A 17,875-nucleotide genomic window follows, 5' to 3' on the forward strand; every position below is an offset into this window, starting at 1 on the left:
GCTTCACTTTATTTTTTTATATTTATCTTTTATTTTTGAGAGACAGAGAGAGACAGTGAGAGCAGGGGAGGGTCAGAGAGAGAGAGGGAGACATAGAATTCAAAGACAGGCTCCAGGCTCTGAGCTAGGTGTCAGCACAGAGCCGAACGCTGGGCTCGAACTCACGAACTGGGAGATCATGACCTGAGCCGAAGCCCGACGCCCAACCAACTGAGCCACCCAGGCACCCCTAGAGGCTTCACTTTAAAGTGGTGGGTTGGGGCACCCGTCCGGCTTCGGCTCATGTCATGATCTCCCAGTTCGTGGGTTCAAGCCCCGTGTTCGGCTCTGTGCTGACACCTAGCTCAGAGCCTGGAGCCTGCTTCAGATTCTGTATCTTCGTCTCTCTCTCTCTGACCCTCCCCTGCTTGCACTGTCTCTCTCTGTCTCTCAAAAATAAAAAATAAAAATAAAATTTTTAAATAAATAAAAATAAAGTGAGTGGGTTTAGGGGCACCTGGGTGGCTCAGTCAGTTAAGCGACCGACTTGGGTTCGGGTCATGATCCCACGGTTTGTGGGTTGGAGACCCCACCCCTACCCACCCCCTGCTCCTTAAGGCTCTGTGCTAACGGCGAAGAGCCCAGAGCTTGCTTGGAATTCTGTGTCTCCCTCTCTCTCTCTGCCCCTCCCCGACTTGTTCTCTCTCTCTCTCACACAGAAATAAATAGCTTAAAAAAAAAGGCAACCGAAAAGCCAGAACTTGGGGGGTCCCAACTAGATTAGCCCAAGGGGCGGTTTCCTCATCATGAACGCTGACCCCCCAACCTCTGACCCCAGCGTCAGCACCGTCCAATTTCACACCACGTGGACAAGCACCAACTTAAAGTTACTACAGAGGCAGGCGGGCGAACAGCCCCAAATGGGCGCCAGCATTGAGGCCTTACTCTCAAACAAAAGAAGACACCCCCCACCCCAGACACCGAAAAGGCCCCCAAAGCGACCAGCCCCGGCATCCCAGGGCCAGGAAGCGGCGCCTCTTGGCCAGCCGCGGACAAACGTGCCCCGGGAACGGCTGCCTTCCGACAAAACGGCAAAAAGGGCAGGACACCACATGTAAAGGCGCGGGGCCCAGAGGCCAAGGCTGCCCGAGCCCCACCCCACCCCCGTGTCCGGGAACCGCAGTTTCTCCCACAGCTCCCGCCCCCCCCCCAACGGCTTCTTCCCCTTGCCCCGCCCCCACCCCAGCTCGGCCCCGGTGCCTCGGGCCCTCCGAGGAAGTCCGGCTCTCCCAGTCCGACGAAAAAGGGATAAGCCACCCCCCAGCCCCCCAGAACACATAAGGCGAGACTCGACAAGTCACTGGAGCCCAGCACCCGGTCACCAGTGGGGCCCGCCGAACGGGATGGGGACGGGAAGCCCCGCCCCCGGCGTGGCGAGCGAACCGAAGAGGGCACCTTCGGTTCCCGGGATCGGGAAGCCGTCGCCGGCGTACCTCGGGGGAGCGCCTCGAGTGACCTCCGCCGGAGCAGCGACCTAAGGGAGCCCCTGGGCGGGCGCCTGAGCGCCCCCTAGTGCGGCGCCGGACCCGACGGAGGCGCGCCGCGCTCCAGGGAGGAGGGAGAGAACCAGAGCGAGAGCCCGGAGCATCTTTGGAAAGCCCGACTCTGCGCGGACAGGCGCGCTGGCCAGGCTCTCCCGAGCCCGCCCTCCCCAGTCTCCGCCGAGGGTCCCGCATGGCCCTGCAGAGGCGGTACCGAAGCCCCACCCCCAACCCCCACACCCCCAACCCCCCAGGGTCGGGGCGGCCGGCCGAGACGCAGAGGGACGTGGCTGCCCGTCAGCGAGCGGAGAGGAAGACATTTACCTGGAGCCTGAGGATCCGCTGCGCCTCCGCTCCGGTCTGCGCTAAGATAACGGGACCGCCGCCACCGCTTCCCAGCCGCCGCACTCCCAACGGCCGACGCTCTCGATCGCTCACTGCGACTGTTGCCCGCGAGGCTAGCGGTTGAATGGCCACTCCAAGTCGGCGACGCAAGCGCGCGCCCCGCTGCCAACGCCCCGTGCGCCCCCTCGCCTCGCGGCGGCCCCGGCGAGCTCGCTGCGGCTGCTTCCCGGCTTCGAGCTCCGGGCTCCCGGCTCCCGGCAGCGGGCTCGCCTGACCGCCGGTTCCCTCCGCCCGCTCGCCCGCTCCCTCCGCCCGTTGGGCTAGCGCCTAGCCAATTGCCAGCCCCCGCCGGCTCCGCCCTCTGTGGCTTCAATCCCTCAACTCGCGCTCAGGACCAATGGCAACGATGGGCTAGTCCCGCCCCTTGGAGTCCCCCGGGGCCAATCGCCTGCTCCCTAGGACGCGTTAACTAACGCCGCCCCTCTCGTGTGGCAAAGCCGTAGCCAAAGTTTATCCCGCTGCGCCGTTGCTCCTGACGATTGGGAGGCTTTGCCCGGGCTCCCCCCACCCCCGCGCGCCAAGTTCAGTGATTTCAAGGCTGCAACCCCACCTGATCTGCCGATTCCCACGCGACCTATTCTGAATAAGTGAATACTTAAAAAGCTAATGAGAGGGGTACTGTCGTCCACCTCATCCCTGAGCAGGGCTGCTGCGAAATGTACACTGCGGCCTGGCCACAACACCCACATCACAGGATCAGCAAGAACCTCGAAGGTCATCCGCAGATTCTGCCCCCGAATCGCTGTGTGCATTGTTTGTGTTTTGTTGTGGTGGTTCGTCCCATGTACAGGGGCTCTGCGCTCTAGGCTGGACAACTTTCAGTGACAAGCACTCGCTGGCACCACGGACGACGGCCACTTGAGTCGCATGAGAATGAGTGAAACCGGCCCCCTGGTAACTTCTGCCCCCTTGAAACCACACAAAGTCAGCTTGGCCCCTCTTCCCACCGGGGTCCAATAATCTGGCCCCACAGTTCTTCCAGGCGCTCTGTTGCCCCAAAGAACTGAGTTCAAGTCTCTTCTTCGAATTTACACCAATTCCTTAATAGCTTGCCAAAGTGGAAAGTGGGAAATGAGTCTCTCCTCCCCACCTCCCCAACTCCCAACCCCCAACCCCGGGGGCACAGACCCTTCTGCACAGACCAGACCAGGGCAGTCACATCCCTTATCTAGACACTAGATTTTTCTACTCGAGTTCCCTAAGATGGCATTTGCTTCCTTGACTGCTATGTCATAGCTGACGAAAATCAGATTAACTGTCACCTAGCCCCTGGGCTACTTCTCACTGCTGCTGCTATTGCAAGGCTCTGTTTTTTACTTGATTAGCTGGTAAATGTCAGTGGGTTTTGCTGCGGAGGGGCATGCTGATTTTACTCTTTTCTATCAGGACCTCTTTGCTGGCTCAGGCTCAGTCTGTACTTGAACATCTCTCTTCTTGTCTTGCTATCACCACCAAGCTCAGGCCCTCATCCTGTGTGCACAACTGCCTTTCAACAGGGCACTTTACCTCTAGGCTTGTACCCTCCCCGGTGGCCTCCCAATGTTCTTCTCATCCATTTGACACCAGAAGCCACAATTATCTCTAAAACAAAGATAATCCTGTCACCCCACCTAACCTAAAAGCCCACCCCAGCTTCAGATCTTTTCCCAGTCCTTTTCCAACCTCCCCTTCAATTCCAGGATAAGATCCGACCCCCCTCCCCCATAGCATGTGAAACCTTTGGTCATCTGGCCTCACCTGCCCAGCGTCTGTTCCACCTGCACCAAAGAGCACTCTGTACTTCAGATCCACCGAACTTCCTGCTGTTTCTCAAATGAGCCATGGTCTCCAACACTTCTATGCCTTTGATACAAAGTCTGGAATAACCTGTTCCCTACCCTCCTAATTCTGACCTACAACATATTGATGTATTTTATTCATTCATTGAACACATATCTGGAGCACCTACGTGTGTCAAGTATGGGGAGTATAACAATGTGATTTTTAAATATTTGATTTGATCCCTTCATCAGGTGCTTCCAAATAGAGTATAATGATCCTGCTTCCATTTACATTGCCATACAGCCATCAGGCAGCTATTTGTAATGATTGGACTCCACATTCATCCAGGCAACTGAGACTGGGATTCTCTTCCCTGTGGAGTATCGGTGAATAATATTCAAAGTCAGCCCATTAAGGTTAGCATTCCAAAGGTCAGAGGTTACAGCCCTTTTCTTTCATGTCCTTCACTTTAACTTAAAAAAAAAAACCCTAACTGATTAAAATATTCTGTATGTGAGAGTATGTGCTTATTGTGTATGTTGAATTCTTTTTCCTTTTATTTTTCCTTTTTAAATATCAGGATAAATCAGGGCGCCTTGGTGGCTCAGTTGGTTGAGTGTCGAACTCTTGATTAAAGCTCAGGTCATGATCTCATGGTTCATGGGTTCTAGCCCCGTGTTCGGCTCTGTGCTGACAGCTAGCGCAGAGCCTGGAGCCTGCTTCAGATTCTGTATCTCCCTCTCTCTCTGACACTCCCCTGCTCGTGCTGTCTCTCTCTGTCTCTCAAAAATAAATTTTAAAAATATATTAAAAATTAAAAAAAAAAAGATGAGGGAGGCTCCTGGGTGGCTCAGTTGGTTGAGTGTCTGACTCTTGGTTTCGGCTCAGGTCATGATCTCTCGGTTTTGTGAGTTTGAGCCCCACATCGGGCTCTGTACTGACATTGTGGAGCCTGCTTGGGGTTCTCTCTCTCCCTCTCTCTCTTTGCCCCTACCCTACTCGTGCTGCCTCTGTCTCTCTCAAAATAAAGAAATAACAACTTAAAAAAAATAAAAATAAAAAAACATCAGCATAAATCAAACCAACACATTGTACACTTTAAACTTGCACAATGTTATATGGCAATTACATCTCAAAAAATTAGATGAACAATTAGATGTTACCAATTTGTAACATACCATAGGCATCGATGTTTCTAGATCTTAAGAGAAAGCACATGAAAAAAAAAGGAGAAAGCACATGAACAAGACTGTTATAAAAACGAAGCCATTGGAAACGTATAATCACAGAACTTTATTTTCATCAAATCTCACCCCAGATGCTGGAAACTACTATGTGGGCAGTTTTTCAGGCTCTTTACAAAGTCCTCAGCTCCTTGGCCTCTGAAAGCGGGCTGTGTTCTTGCTGTTCAAATATTGGCTCTACACGTCTACGGGATTTGAGGGGCACCCAGAATGCTTCTCTGTCCATTTTTTTCCCTCTAGGATTAGATGTGTCCTCAGGAGCTCCTCTTTCAAAAATGCAAATCCTAGACACCTGGGTGGCTCAGTGGTTGAGTGTCCAGCTGTTAATTTTGGCTTGGGTCCTGACCCCAGGGTCGTGGGATCGAGCCCCACGCTCATCACAGAGCCTTCTTAAGACTATATTTCTCTCTCTGTCTCTCTCTCTGTCTCTCTATCTCTCTGCCTCTCTCACCTGCTCCCCATGTGTATTCTTTCTCTAGAAATTAAAAAGAGGGGCGCCTGGATGACTCAGTCGGTTAAGCCTCCAGCTTCGGCTCAGGTCAGATCTCACGTTGGTGGGTTCGGGCCCTCAGAGCCTGGAGCCTGCTTCCGGTTCTGTGTCTCCTTCTCTCTCTGCCCCTCGACCTCTCATGCTCTGTCTCTCTCTGTATCAAAAATAAATAAAACATTAAAAAAAATTAAAAATAAATACATAAATAAAAATTTAAAAGAAATTTCAAAACGCAAGTCCCACTTGGAAGAGCCGCATGCCAACATTTATTAGTGATTAACATTTAGCACAAGGAAAACAGTATAGCTTAATAGAAAAAAACTTTTTAAGGTGCCTATACCAAATGGCAGTTTTCAGAGTGGTTTCACTTGGCCATATTTGACCCTCAGAGTAACCTGGGTACATACCTTGCTTCCCATTTTACAATTAAATCATTCCTTGGGGTATTCAAATTTCAGCCTTGCTGTTAACCTGGGGCAAGTGACCGAACCCGGCACCCTAGGCCTCAGTTTTCCCATCTCTAAAATCAAGTGAGATGCTCTTCAAGGTTTCTTTCAGCTCTGTCTGCCATCTCTCCCAGCCTGCTGGCCGCGATCAGGACACTGGGGCCCTGGGCATTTGCATGGTGGCAGGAAATAATTTTGGCACCAGACGTACCTTTTGGAAAGGACAAGCTCCAGCGTGAGAGCAGTGACTTCTAGAAGGAGGCAAATCTGAGAAAGGAAAGACACGAAGCCCTGAACTCCAAACTTACCTATTCCTCAGGTCCATAATGCAATCACTTCCGCTCGAATATTGAACTAAAAACTCCATCTGCCTTAATGACTAAAGAACTTTCGGCGCAAACCTTAATTAAAGTGTGCTTTGGCAAATGGCTTTATAAAGCCGATAAAAATTACCACAGTAAATTCCATAAGCCTCCCGTGCACCCCTGCGTACTCCGTATAACAAAAGGGCAGGTAAGAAACCACAGCCTAAACGAAGTCTTTTGGAAGGAGAACCAACAGGCAAATGGATGCCTTCTAATAATTTATGCAAGTTGAGAGTGCCACCCTGCCCCTCCCCCCCACTCATTTGCTGAGAGCACTGAGATGCAGCTGATCTAATGACCTCGTATTTGCTTAATCTTACTAAGCAAAGATAGGCTTTATGCATAATATAAAAGGAATTCAAGGTGCTAGGTGAGAAGTGGTGATCTTTAAACTGGTTGTGCAAGAAACCGACAGCTAATCCCTGAGATGATAAGCCTCCTTAATAGTCTGCTCTTTTTGGAGTGGGTAAAAACATGTTTAATTAGAGTAGAATCAGTTTTCAATTACAGACATCTAATCATTTTTTTCAGTAAATGGCTCAAAAGTCAGAATAAGTAACACTAACCTACCTCGCTGAGTTCTTACAAGGATTCGTTAATTGGTTTTTAAAGGGTTTTGGAAGGCTTTAAAAAAATTTTTTTTAATGTTCATTTTTAAGAAAGAGAGAGAGAGAAACAGAGCACCAGCAGAGGAAGGGCAGAGAGAGAGGGAGACACAGAATCGGAAGCAGGCTCCAGGCTCCCAGCTGTCAGCACAGAGCCCTACTCGAGATTTGAACCCACAAACTGTTAGATCATGACCTGAGCCTCAATCAGCTGCTTAATGGACTGAGCCACTCAGGTGCCCCATGGGTCTTGGAAGTCTTAGAAAACAGTGGCCGAGGAACCAGGACCCCTAGATTTAGTCCAGACTCTGTCTTCAGTAGCTATAGGGCCTGTAGTGATTTATTTTACTTCTCTGGGCTGTTTCTCCATCTGTAAGATGAGGGGAATTGGGCTAGATAATCTCCATATTTTTGATCTAACTTCCTAACACTCCAGGATTCCCCATCATTACACATAGACCAGTTTTTGAGTAGCTAAAAATAGCAATCATCTTTTGATTTTCCTCAAATTGGGTTCCTGGAAAAATTCCCACAGTGTCCTGGTGCTCCCCAGACACAGTCCCTTACATATACTGCCCCCAACAAAACTGTCCCAATACGAATAGAGGAAAATATGAAATATGAATAAATATGTGTAAATATGAAATAGAAAGAAGACGGAAAATAAAATCTAGACTTCCACATTCACAAACAAGCGAAGGGAAGCCATTCCTTAGTAACGGCCACACTTTCCTATTCCATCTTCTTTTCCCCTGCTTTTCTTTTCTAAAGATTTGATCACTTGCCTCTTCTCTAAAATGAATGTTGGGCCCTCATTGCTGGCTCTAGAAACACTAAGACTATTTATCAGAGAATTTGAGAAAAGGTATTTTAAAAGGAAAATGGGGGTGCCTGGGTGGCTCAGTTACACGTCTGACTTTTGATTTCGGCTCAGGTCATGATCTCATGGTTCATGAGTTTGAGACCCACATCGGGCTCTTCATTAATAGCGAGGATCCTACTTAGGATTCTCTCTCTCCCTCTCTCTCTGCCCCTCCCCCATTCTCTTTCTCTCTTTCTCTCTCTCTCTCAAAAAATAAACTATTAAACAATTAAAAAATAAGTAAGTAAAAGGAAAATGCCATTATACAGAGAGGAAGAAAAGCAGAACACGCAATTGTATGTTCAGTATCATTTCAACCAGGCTAAAAGATAGTGTATCTACTAAAGATTGGAGGGACAAAGACCAAAAGCTTAACAGGCTGGTTTTCAGCTGACTGGATCGAGTGTCAGATTTTCCCCTTCACGTTACCTTTGGTTTTTTACACTTAATAAGCATATGCTGTGTTTATAATAAAAGTATATAGGGGTGCTTGCATGGCTCCGTGGGTTAAGCATCAAACTTGATTTCGGCTCAGGTCATGATTTTACGGACTTGAGCCAAAATCGAGCCTCTGCTCTGCCCTGGCAGTGTGGAATCTGCTTGGATCCTCTGTCTCCCTCTCTCTGCCTCTCCCTGCTGCTCTCTCAAAACAGTAAATAGACATTTAAAAAATAAAATGTAGAATTTAGTGTCAGTTTGTCTGAGTTTGACTCAAGGAGGACTTACTACCTTGAGTGACCTTGAGTGATCTTGTGTGACCTTGGCCAGGGTATTTAATCCCTCTGAGACTTGTTTCCCATGTATAGGTAGTAAAGAACCTACCTCATAGAGTAATTTTCAGATTAAATGAGCTATTCCACGCAAGTGCTTAGAACAATGTCTGGCACGATGTAAATACTCAATATTAGCCGTAATTCAAAATGTTAAACATTTATTACACATACTATGTATGCATGCAGTAAAAAAAAAAAGTACAGGATACTTTATTTTTATTTATTTATTTTTTTATTTTTCTCCTTCCCTCAGTACAAAAGACTTTAAAATAAAAAGTAAAATGAGAACATAGAAATAGTTTTCCCTTTTTAACTCCCAGCCTTATTTCTTTTTTGTTAAATATTTTAATGTTTATTTATTTTTCAGAGAAAGATAGAGTGTGAGCAGGGGAGGGGCAGAGAGAGAAGGGGACACAGAATCTGAACAGCCTCCAGGCTCTGAGCTGTCAGCACAGAGCCCGACGCAGGGCTCACACCCATAAACCATGAGATCATGACCTGAGCTGAAGTCGGACGCCTAACTGACTGAACAACCCAGACACACACCGCCCCCCAAGCCTTACTTCTAGGAGTAATCACTGTTAATAGCTTCTTATGTATCTTTCCAGAATTGTTTAAGGAAACACTCAAACACGTATCTTTTAAACACACGCTTGCAGGCAAACACAGAAGCTTGGCATACACACCATTTTTCACCTTGTTTTTTCACTTAATGATCTCCCTTGGGAATCTCTCCATAGCAAACACCTAGATTTACTCATTTCTTTAGTGTGGTGAAAAACACAGAACCTAAAATTGACCCTTTTTATCATTTTTAAGTATACAGTTCAACAGTGTGTGTATATATATATATGTTATATACATTGTTATTTATATTAAATATTATTATAATGCATATATTATGTAATGCAGATAACATAATATATGCTATATTACATATGTGTATATATGTGTATATATATATATATATTCACACTGTTCTAACACAGACCTCCAGAACCTTTTGTCTTCCAAATCTGAAACTCTATACCCATTTAACAACCCTATTCCCTTTCTCCCAGCCCCCAGCACCACCGTCATGCTTTCTGTTTGTATGAATTTGACTAAGTTAGACATCTCATATATGTGGAATCATGCAGCATTTGCCTTTCTGTGACGGGCTTATTTCTAGCATAATGTCCTGAAGGTTCATCCATGGTGTGACACACGATTTCCTTCCTTTTTAAGGCTGAATAATACTCCATTGTATGTAGATACCACATATTGTTTATCCATTCATTCGTCGGTGGACATTTGGGTGGCTTCCACCGCTGGCCATTGTGAATAGTGCTGTTACAAACATGGATGTACAAATATCTCTTCAAGACCTTGCTTTCGATTCTTTTGGATACATACCCAGAAGTGGGGTTGCTGGGTCATATGGTAGTTGTAGGTTTAATTTTTTTAAGGGAGCTTTATGCTACACCATTGTACATTCCCACCAGCAGGGCACAAGGCTCCCAATTTCTCCACATCCTCACCAACACTGGTTCTTTTCTGTTTTGTGTTGTTTTGTTTTGTCTTATAGTAGTCATCTTAACAGGCGTGAGGTGATTTACTTCTTATTTTTAACAGCTACACAGTGTTCCATGGCATGGAAAAAACCTCTATCAATGGACAGTTTGATGGAGACTGGTCTTAAGCTATTTAAAATAATACTACAATCAGCATCCATGTATGAATCTCTTTATATGCGTGTTGGGTACTTTTTAGTAGGGGAGTTGCCAGGACAAAGAATGTGTACCTTCTTGGTAACTTTGGTAGTTATTTTTTGGTGACTTGTTTTTTTCCAGCTTGACAAGAGATGGCTTAGTAAGGGGACTTAAGAACAGAAGCCTGCCCTGGATGGCTGCCAGAAAAGTAGATCTCTGTAACCCCACCTCCTGTAAGATGTGCTTTTATAACCAGAGAGTCTGGGGAGTACACACTGGAAGGCAGCCCCAAGGAAATGTTCGAGAATCATAGTCATATCTCTAGAGTAGATCAAAGACATTATGCCCTGGGAACTTTCTTTTTAAGTAATCTCTACATCCAGTGTGGGGCTCAAGCTCATGACTCCGAGATCAAGAGTGCCATACTCTACTGACTGAGCCAGCCAGGCGCCCCTTAGTAGCTTTTTATTAAAAAAGAAGTTCAGATTTAACAGGAAAGTTGCAAGAACATCCATGTTTCTCTAACCCCGCTTCCTCAGGTGTTAACAGCATGTTCAGTTGCTTTTTCATTTCCTTTCAATAATAGGATATTCCTTTTTTTCCCCTGAACTATTTGAGAATAAATTTTACCCATGATGTTCCTTTAAGCCTAAATACTTCAGCATGTATCTCTCAGAACAAAATAGTTATCTTCTATAAGGACAGCACAAATATTAAAATTGGGAAATTAATATTGATAAAATACTGTTGTCTAACCTGTAGACCATATTCATAGTTCTGTAATTGCACAAATAATATTCTTCGCAGCAAGAATTGAGGGGTGGGGTTTCTGGGATGCAAATCAGAATCAGACATGACATTTGTCATTTGCATCTAGCTTCCCTTAATCTGAAAGAGTCCATCAGACTGCCTCTGCCTTTCAGACCAAGCCATTCTTTTCATTATTATTTTTTTAAGATTTTATTTTTAAGTAATCCCTACACCCAATGTGGGGCTCAAACTCACAACCCCGAGAGCAAGAGTCACATGCTCCTCTGACTGAGCCAGCCCGGCGCCCATTATTATTATTATTATTGTTATCATTATTACTATTATTATTATGAAGCAACCACAAACTTACAGAAAAGTCAGAACCGCAGCACAGAATGTCCTGGGTATTTCTTCCTGAACTATTTGAGTGTGAGCTACCAACCTAGTGCCCCATTACCCCTGAATAATTTGTGTGGGTTTTGTGGCCAATGAGGATATCTTCCTATTTATGACACAATCATCAAAATCAGGAAATCAGCATTAATAATTAACATCTAATCCTCAGGTCCCACTCAGGCCTCATCAGTTTCCCCCACATGGTCTGTTATAGCAAAAGGATCCAGTTCAGAACCATCTGGTGTTGTTCATCGTTGCATCTTCTTTCTTTCCATTAGTCTGGACCATTTCCTTGGTCCTTCATTGACTTTCGAGACCTTGCCACTTACAAAGACTACAGGCTAGTTATTTTGGAGAATGTCCCTCAGTTTGGGCTTGTGTTATGTTTCCTCATGATTATGTTCAGGTTACCCATCTTTGGCAGGATTATGACAGAAGTGACATTGTAACTCTGCATTCTGTAAGGTGGAGCGCAATGTCTACGTGTCCTGATGCTTCTCCACCATGATGTTATTCTTTGTCATTAATAAATATATTCCGGGGAAGTGCTTTGAAACTGTGTAAATCTTCCATTTCTCGTCAAGCTTTCAATGTATTCATCTGTTTACTTACTTCTTATTTTATTTATTACTTTCGTTGTTTACTTTGATACTTGAGTTGTCCTAGGCTTGGTCACTGGGGGCTCCTCCGAACTGGCTTCTATGTCCCTTTGACATGTCCCTATCATTCCTTGAGTGCTTCTGGCACAACATAGTCCAGGCCCACGTTGTACTTTCACTGACTCAGTCCTGAAATTGGCCATCTTTCTGAGAAGCTTCAGTTCCCTTTAGTGGAAAATAGCATTTAGAAGGCAAATCTGGGTGGCTCAATCAGTTAAATGACCAACTTCAGCTCAGGTCATGATCTCTAGGTTCATGGGTTCAAACTCCACATTGGGCTCCATGCCAACAGCATGAAGCCTGCTTGGAATTCTCTTTCTCTCCCTCTCTCTCTGTGCCCCTCCCCCACATTCTCATTTTCTCTCTCTCTCTCTCTCTCTCTCTGTCTCTCTCTCTCTCTCTCTCTCTCAAAATAAATTTAGAAAAGAAGCCAAATCTGGATGTTACGTGTAAATATTGCTATCAGTGTGTTGCCACTCCCTGGCCCTCTCAAAGGCTTCACTTACACAACTTTACTCACATGTTTAAACACACACACACACACAGATTTTATACCTATAGCTATAGCTATCTCTATCTCTATCTCTCTCTATATATCTATCTAACCATGAGTTCACTCTGATATACCCATCCAATATCCTCAGACTCATTCCAGCTTGATGGCTTTCTGTATTTATAACAAGTTATGACAATGGGATAACTAGTTTCGTTTCTTTTTTTTTTTAAGTAATCTCCGTACCCAGTGTGGAGCCAAACCAGGGGCCTGAACTCACGACCCTCAGATCAAGACCTGAGCTGAGATCCAGAGTCAGATGCTTAGCCAACTGAGCCATCCAGGCATCCCAAGGTAATTAGTTTCTATTATTCTTAATATACCAACTTTATCAATCCCCCTGTATGTAACTGTGCTGGAAAGTTTCTTTTCTATTTATTTGTGTTTATTTGTTTATCTATCTATTTACTTATTTTAGTAATCTCTAACCCCAACATGGGGCTGGAACTCACGATCAGGAGTCACATGTTGCATTGACAGAGCCAGCCAGGCCCCCTTCTTTTCTTTTTTAGTAATAACTACCATTTATTGATGGTTTATCATGTGCCAAGCACTATTCTTCCTGCTTTACATTCAAAACTTTCACTGAATTCTCAGTATACTCTATGAGATGGGCATGATTATCCCCATTTTAGAGAGGAAATTGAAGCATAGAGAGAGTAAATTGCTCAAGGTAGGATAGCAAGTTCATATGGAGGCAGGGTGAAACAAAGTTATAAATGACTTCCTAAGCACTGCCCTGTTCTTTCTCTTCCTCTTCCTCCTCCTCTTTCTCCTTCCTTTTCTTCTCCTTCTTCTTTTTCTCCTTCTTCCTCTTCTTCTCCTCCTTCTCTTCCTCCTCATTATTCTCCTTCTCCTCCTCCTCCTTCTTTATTGCGGTAAGAACACTTAAGTGAGATCGATCCTCTTAACAGATTTTTAAGTGTACAATAAGCACAGTGTTGTACAACAAATTGCTAGAACTTGTTCGTCTATGCTGAAACTTTATACCCTTGAACTGCAACATTGCACTCCCTCCTTCCCCCAAACCCCTGCGAACAACCATTCTACTTGTTATTTCCAAGAATGTGACTATTTTGGATACCACACATAAGTGGGATCATGCAACATTTGTCCTTCTATGACTGGCAGATTTCACTTAGCATAATGGCCTCAAGGTCCATCCATGCTGTTGTTTATGGCAGGATTTCATTCTTTTTGAAGGCTGAGTAATAATCCGTTGTATGTATATACCATATTTTCCTTATCTATTCATCTGTCAATGAACACTTAGGTCGTTTCCACATCTTGGCTATTGTGAATAATGCTGCAATGAACATGGGAACACAGATATCTCTTTGAGATCCTGATTTCAATTCTTTGGGATATATACTCAGAAGTGGGATTGCTAGATCATAGGATGGTTCTATTTTTAATTTTTTGAGGAAACTCCATACGTTTTTCCATGGTGGCCACACCACCCAAGTGCCCAAAGGTTCCAATTTCTCCTCATCTTCACCAACACTTGTTATCTGATGTCTTAACAGATGTGAGGTGATTTTGATTTGCATTTCCCTTATAATTAGCGATGTCGATCACTTCTTCTTACACCCAATGGCCATTTTTGTGTCTTAATTGAAGAAATGTCTACTTAATTTTTTGCCTGTTTTTAAAATCAAGCTATTTGATTTTTTTGCTCTTCAGTTATAGGAGTTTATTATATTTTTTGGCTATCAGCCCCTTCCCAGATATCTGTTTGGCAAATATTTTCTCCCATTCCATAGGTTGCCTTTCCACTCTGTTGTTTCCTTTGCTGTGCAGAAGCTTTTAAGTTTGATATTGTCTCATTTGTCTAGTTTTGCTTTTGTCACCTGCGTAACACCCTAAGGTTTCATAGCCATGAAACCATCACCAAGATCAATGTCATAAAGCTTTGCCCCTGTTTTCTTCTGAGTTCCACTGTCTCTGATCTTACATTTAAATCTTTAATACATTTTGAGTTGATTTTTGTGTATACTGGAAGAGAAGGATTCACTGTCATTATTTTGTATGTGTATACCTAGTTTTCTCAACATCATTTGTTGAAGGCACTGTATTTTCCTCGTTGTGTATTCTTGGCGCCCATATTGACTCTTCAGTGTACATGCAGGGGGTTATCTCCAAGTTTTTTATTCTGTTCCACTGGCCTATGTATCTGGGTTTTCTTTTAATTTTTATTTTTTTTTGAGAGAGAGATAGGGAAAAAGAGACAGACAGAGAGATCATGGGCAGGGAAAGGGCAGAGAGAGAGAGGGAGACACAGAATCTGAAGACAGGCTCCAGGCTCTGAGCTGTCAGCACGGAGCCCAAAGCGGGGCTCGAATCCACAAACCATGAGATCATGACCTGAGCCGAAGCCAGATCCTTAACCCACTGAGCCACCCAGGCGCCCCATGCTCTCTCTTTTTCAAAATGAAAAAAATAAACTTAAAAACAAAATAATAAGAATTTGATGTAAGTAAGCAAGAAATCCCTACCATTTTAATTGTTGTCACTTTGTATTTTGAAATCAGCAAGTGTGCCATCTCCAGCTTTCTTCTTTCTCAAGATTGGTTTGGCTCTTCATAGCCTTTGTTGGTTCTCTATGAATTTTAGGATTGTTGTTTCTAGTTTTCACAAGGATTGCCTTGAATCTGTAGATCACTTTGGGTAGTATGGACAATTTTTCTAAGCTATCCCTCCAATGACCTCTGCCTAGTGGTATTGTCCCACTTATGTGATCCCTTCCCCTTGACCGTGAGCTGGATCTAGCAAATCCCTTCTAATGATAGAATCCAGCAAAATTTATAAGATGTCACTCATTTCCAGGGCACTTGAGTGGCTCAGTCGTTTAAGTGTCTGACCTCTGCTCAGGTCATGATCTCGTGGTCCGTGGGTTCAAGCCCCGCATCGGGCTCTGTGCTGACAGCTCAGAGCCTGGAGCCTGCTTCCGATTCTGTGTCTCCCTCTCTCTCTGCCCCTCCCCAGCTAATTCTCTCTCTCTCTCTCTCTCTCTCTCTCTCTCTCTCTCTCTCTCTCTCTCAAAAATAAATAAGCATTAAAAATTTAAAAGAAGACATCACTCACTTCCAAGATTACAAGAAGACTCTGGTTTCTAATTTGCCCTGGCTTGCTCATTGCACTCGTGTTTGCTCTCTCTCTCGCTCTCTCGCTCTCTCTCTCTCTCTCTCTCTCTCTCCCTCTCCCTCTCTCTCCTTCTCTCCCCCTCACTTGCTCTCAGGGAAGCGAGCTGCCCTATGGAGAGTCCCATGTAGCAAGAAGATGAGGGAGGCTCTTGGCTAATAATCATGAAGGGACTGAGGCCCTCAGCCAACAGCTCATGAGGAACAAAATCTTGCTACCAACTTCATGGCTGCTTGGAAGCAGATGTCCCCCCAGCTGAGCCTTCAGACTGTAGCTTTGTGAGAGACTGAGCCAGAGGCACCCGGCTGGGCTGTGCCAGGATTCCCGACACACAAAACCTGAGTTAATAGATGCTGGCTGTTCGAAGCCACTGAGTTTGGAGGTAAACCGTTACATGCACTGGATACTAACATAGTAATTCATTTGCCACTTCCACTACCACCCTCCCTGCCACAGTGTCATCCTGTTTGGGGTCTCTCGTTGCCCGTCAGCAGCTGCCCCCTTACCTAGATTCCCTCCTCACCCAGCTCAGGCTGACACTCCATAGCATGTCATTCCATCCTGGGATACCCTCATCCAGCCTCCCAGGCTCTGCTTCCCACACCAGGCCGCCCTTCCCTGAGGGTACCTGTACCTGCCTGCTTGGACCGGGACCCCGACCCTTCCTACAAGGCGGCCCTCTGCAGGGACACCCACCTCACACTCACCGCGCTCAGTATCCAATACCCAAATCACACCGTGGATGGCTACCTTGCTCAGCTTCACCTCACAGCTTTAGAACTCAATTTTTTTAGGAAGGTGAGGCAGAAGGACAGAGCATGTGCATTTTTATTTCCAACGTAGATATTGCCAAATTACCCTCCACAAATGTCACATCCATGTATAGTCGGGGCTCTCTCCCTTCCTGGTTTCACAAGGTGCTGGTTGGTTTTTCCTTCCTAGTGCTGTTTCTAGGCTTCATTCCAAGGAAAAGTCAAGTGGTCCAATTCTTTTCAAAAGCAGCTGCTGGGTCTGTCTGCACTGGCATATCTAAATAGAGATCATTTCCCCCTAAAATGAAATCCTCTGTCTCATTCTCTTTGACAGTTACGGTTTTCTGTCCTTGGCCAATGGTTTGTAATGCAGTATGACTTCCAACAGTTTATGACAAAGATGGACACTTACTTACTTTAAAACATTTTTTTAAGTTTGTTTATTTAGTTTTGAGAGAGAGAGAGAGGTGGGGGAGTAGAGAGAGAAATCCCAAAGAGGTTCTGCACCATCAGCGCGAGCCCGATGTGGGGCTCAAACTCACAAACTGCAAGATCATGACCTGAGCTGACATCAAGAGTCAGATACTTAATGGACTGAATCACCCAGGTGCCCCAGAAAGATGGACATTTAAATTGTAGACCTACAGAAACTTTTTAAAAAGGGGTTACCTGGCCCTTTGGTAAGTTCTGAGTTGATATATATCCAGCCAAGAGGGGCTGTTTAGGTCTCAGCCCATCTCTTCGTTTTCAGGTTGTAATTTGTGCATATATGTGTGTTTACCCCACCTGAAGCTTTAGGTATTCTGGTTTTATGGCTTCATCCCTTAAGGTAGGGTAATACTTGTAATTAACATTCAGAAAGCACTTTATGAAACACTGTTAATTTATCTAGTCCTCACAAGAGCATGATGAGTTTGATATTGCTGCCCCTACACGTGAGAAAAAACCGAACCTCTGAGGACACGACTCCCCCAACGTGGCCACACAGCTGATGAGTGACAAAACTGGGACTGGAACTCAAGCCTGATAACTCCAGACCCTGAAATCGTCCCACTCCATTGTACTACCTCTCTGGGTTCTTTTCCTTTAAGCAAGTATTCTTTTTTTTATTTTTTAAATGTTTTTATTTATTTTTGAGAGACAGAGAGAGACAGCGTGAGCAGGGGAAGGTCAGAGAGAGAGAGAGAGAGAGAGACAGAATCTGAAGCAGGCTCCAGGCTCTGAGCTAGCTGTCAGCACAGACCCCAATGCGGGGCTCGAACCCATGAACCGTGAGATCGTGACCTGAGCTGAAGCCGGACGCTTAACCGACTGAGCCACCCAGGCGCCCCTCAAGCAAGTATTCTTAAAGGCTTGAACTGCCCTTCCACATTGGAGCTTGCATATGTAGAAACTTCTGTCCAACCTGGAAAACTCTATTTGGCCAGGCCAAATCCATTCTTTAAAAGTGATTTGTAAATCT

General features: G+C 45.3%; 1 protein-coding gene across 1 annotated transcript in view; it reads right to left on the reverse strand.

Annotated features, from left to right (window-relative positions):
* LOC115284032 (A-kinase anchor protein 17B) overlaps window positions 1-2,140 on the reverse strand; it is a 29,098-nt gene extending 26,958 nt beyond the window's left edge. Inside the window, exon 1 of the mRNA XM_029930599.1 lies at window positions 1,845-2,140. The gene's annotated coding sequence lies outside the window, so the exon portion shown is untranslated. The remainder of the gene's footprint in view (window positions 1-1,844) is intronic.
* Between the last annotated feature and the right edge of the window lie 15,735 nt (window positions 2,141-17,875).

The sequence above is a fragment of the Suricata suricatta genome, chromosome X, assembly GCF_006229205.1.
Source record: "Suricata suricatta isolate VVHF042 chromosome X, meerkat_22Aug2017_6uvM2_HiC, whole genome shotgun sequence".
In the NCBI taxonomy this organism is placed as follows: domain Eukaryota; kingdom Metazoa; phylum Chordata; class Mammalia; order Carnivora; family Herpestidae; genus Suricata; species Suricata suricatta.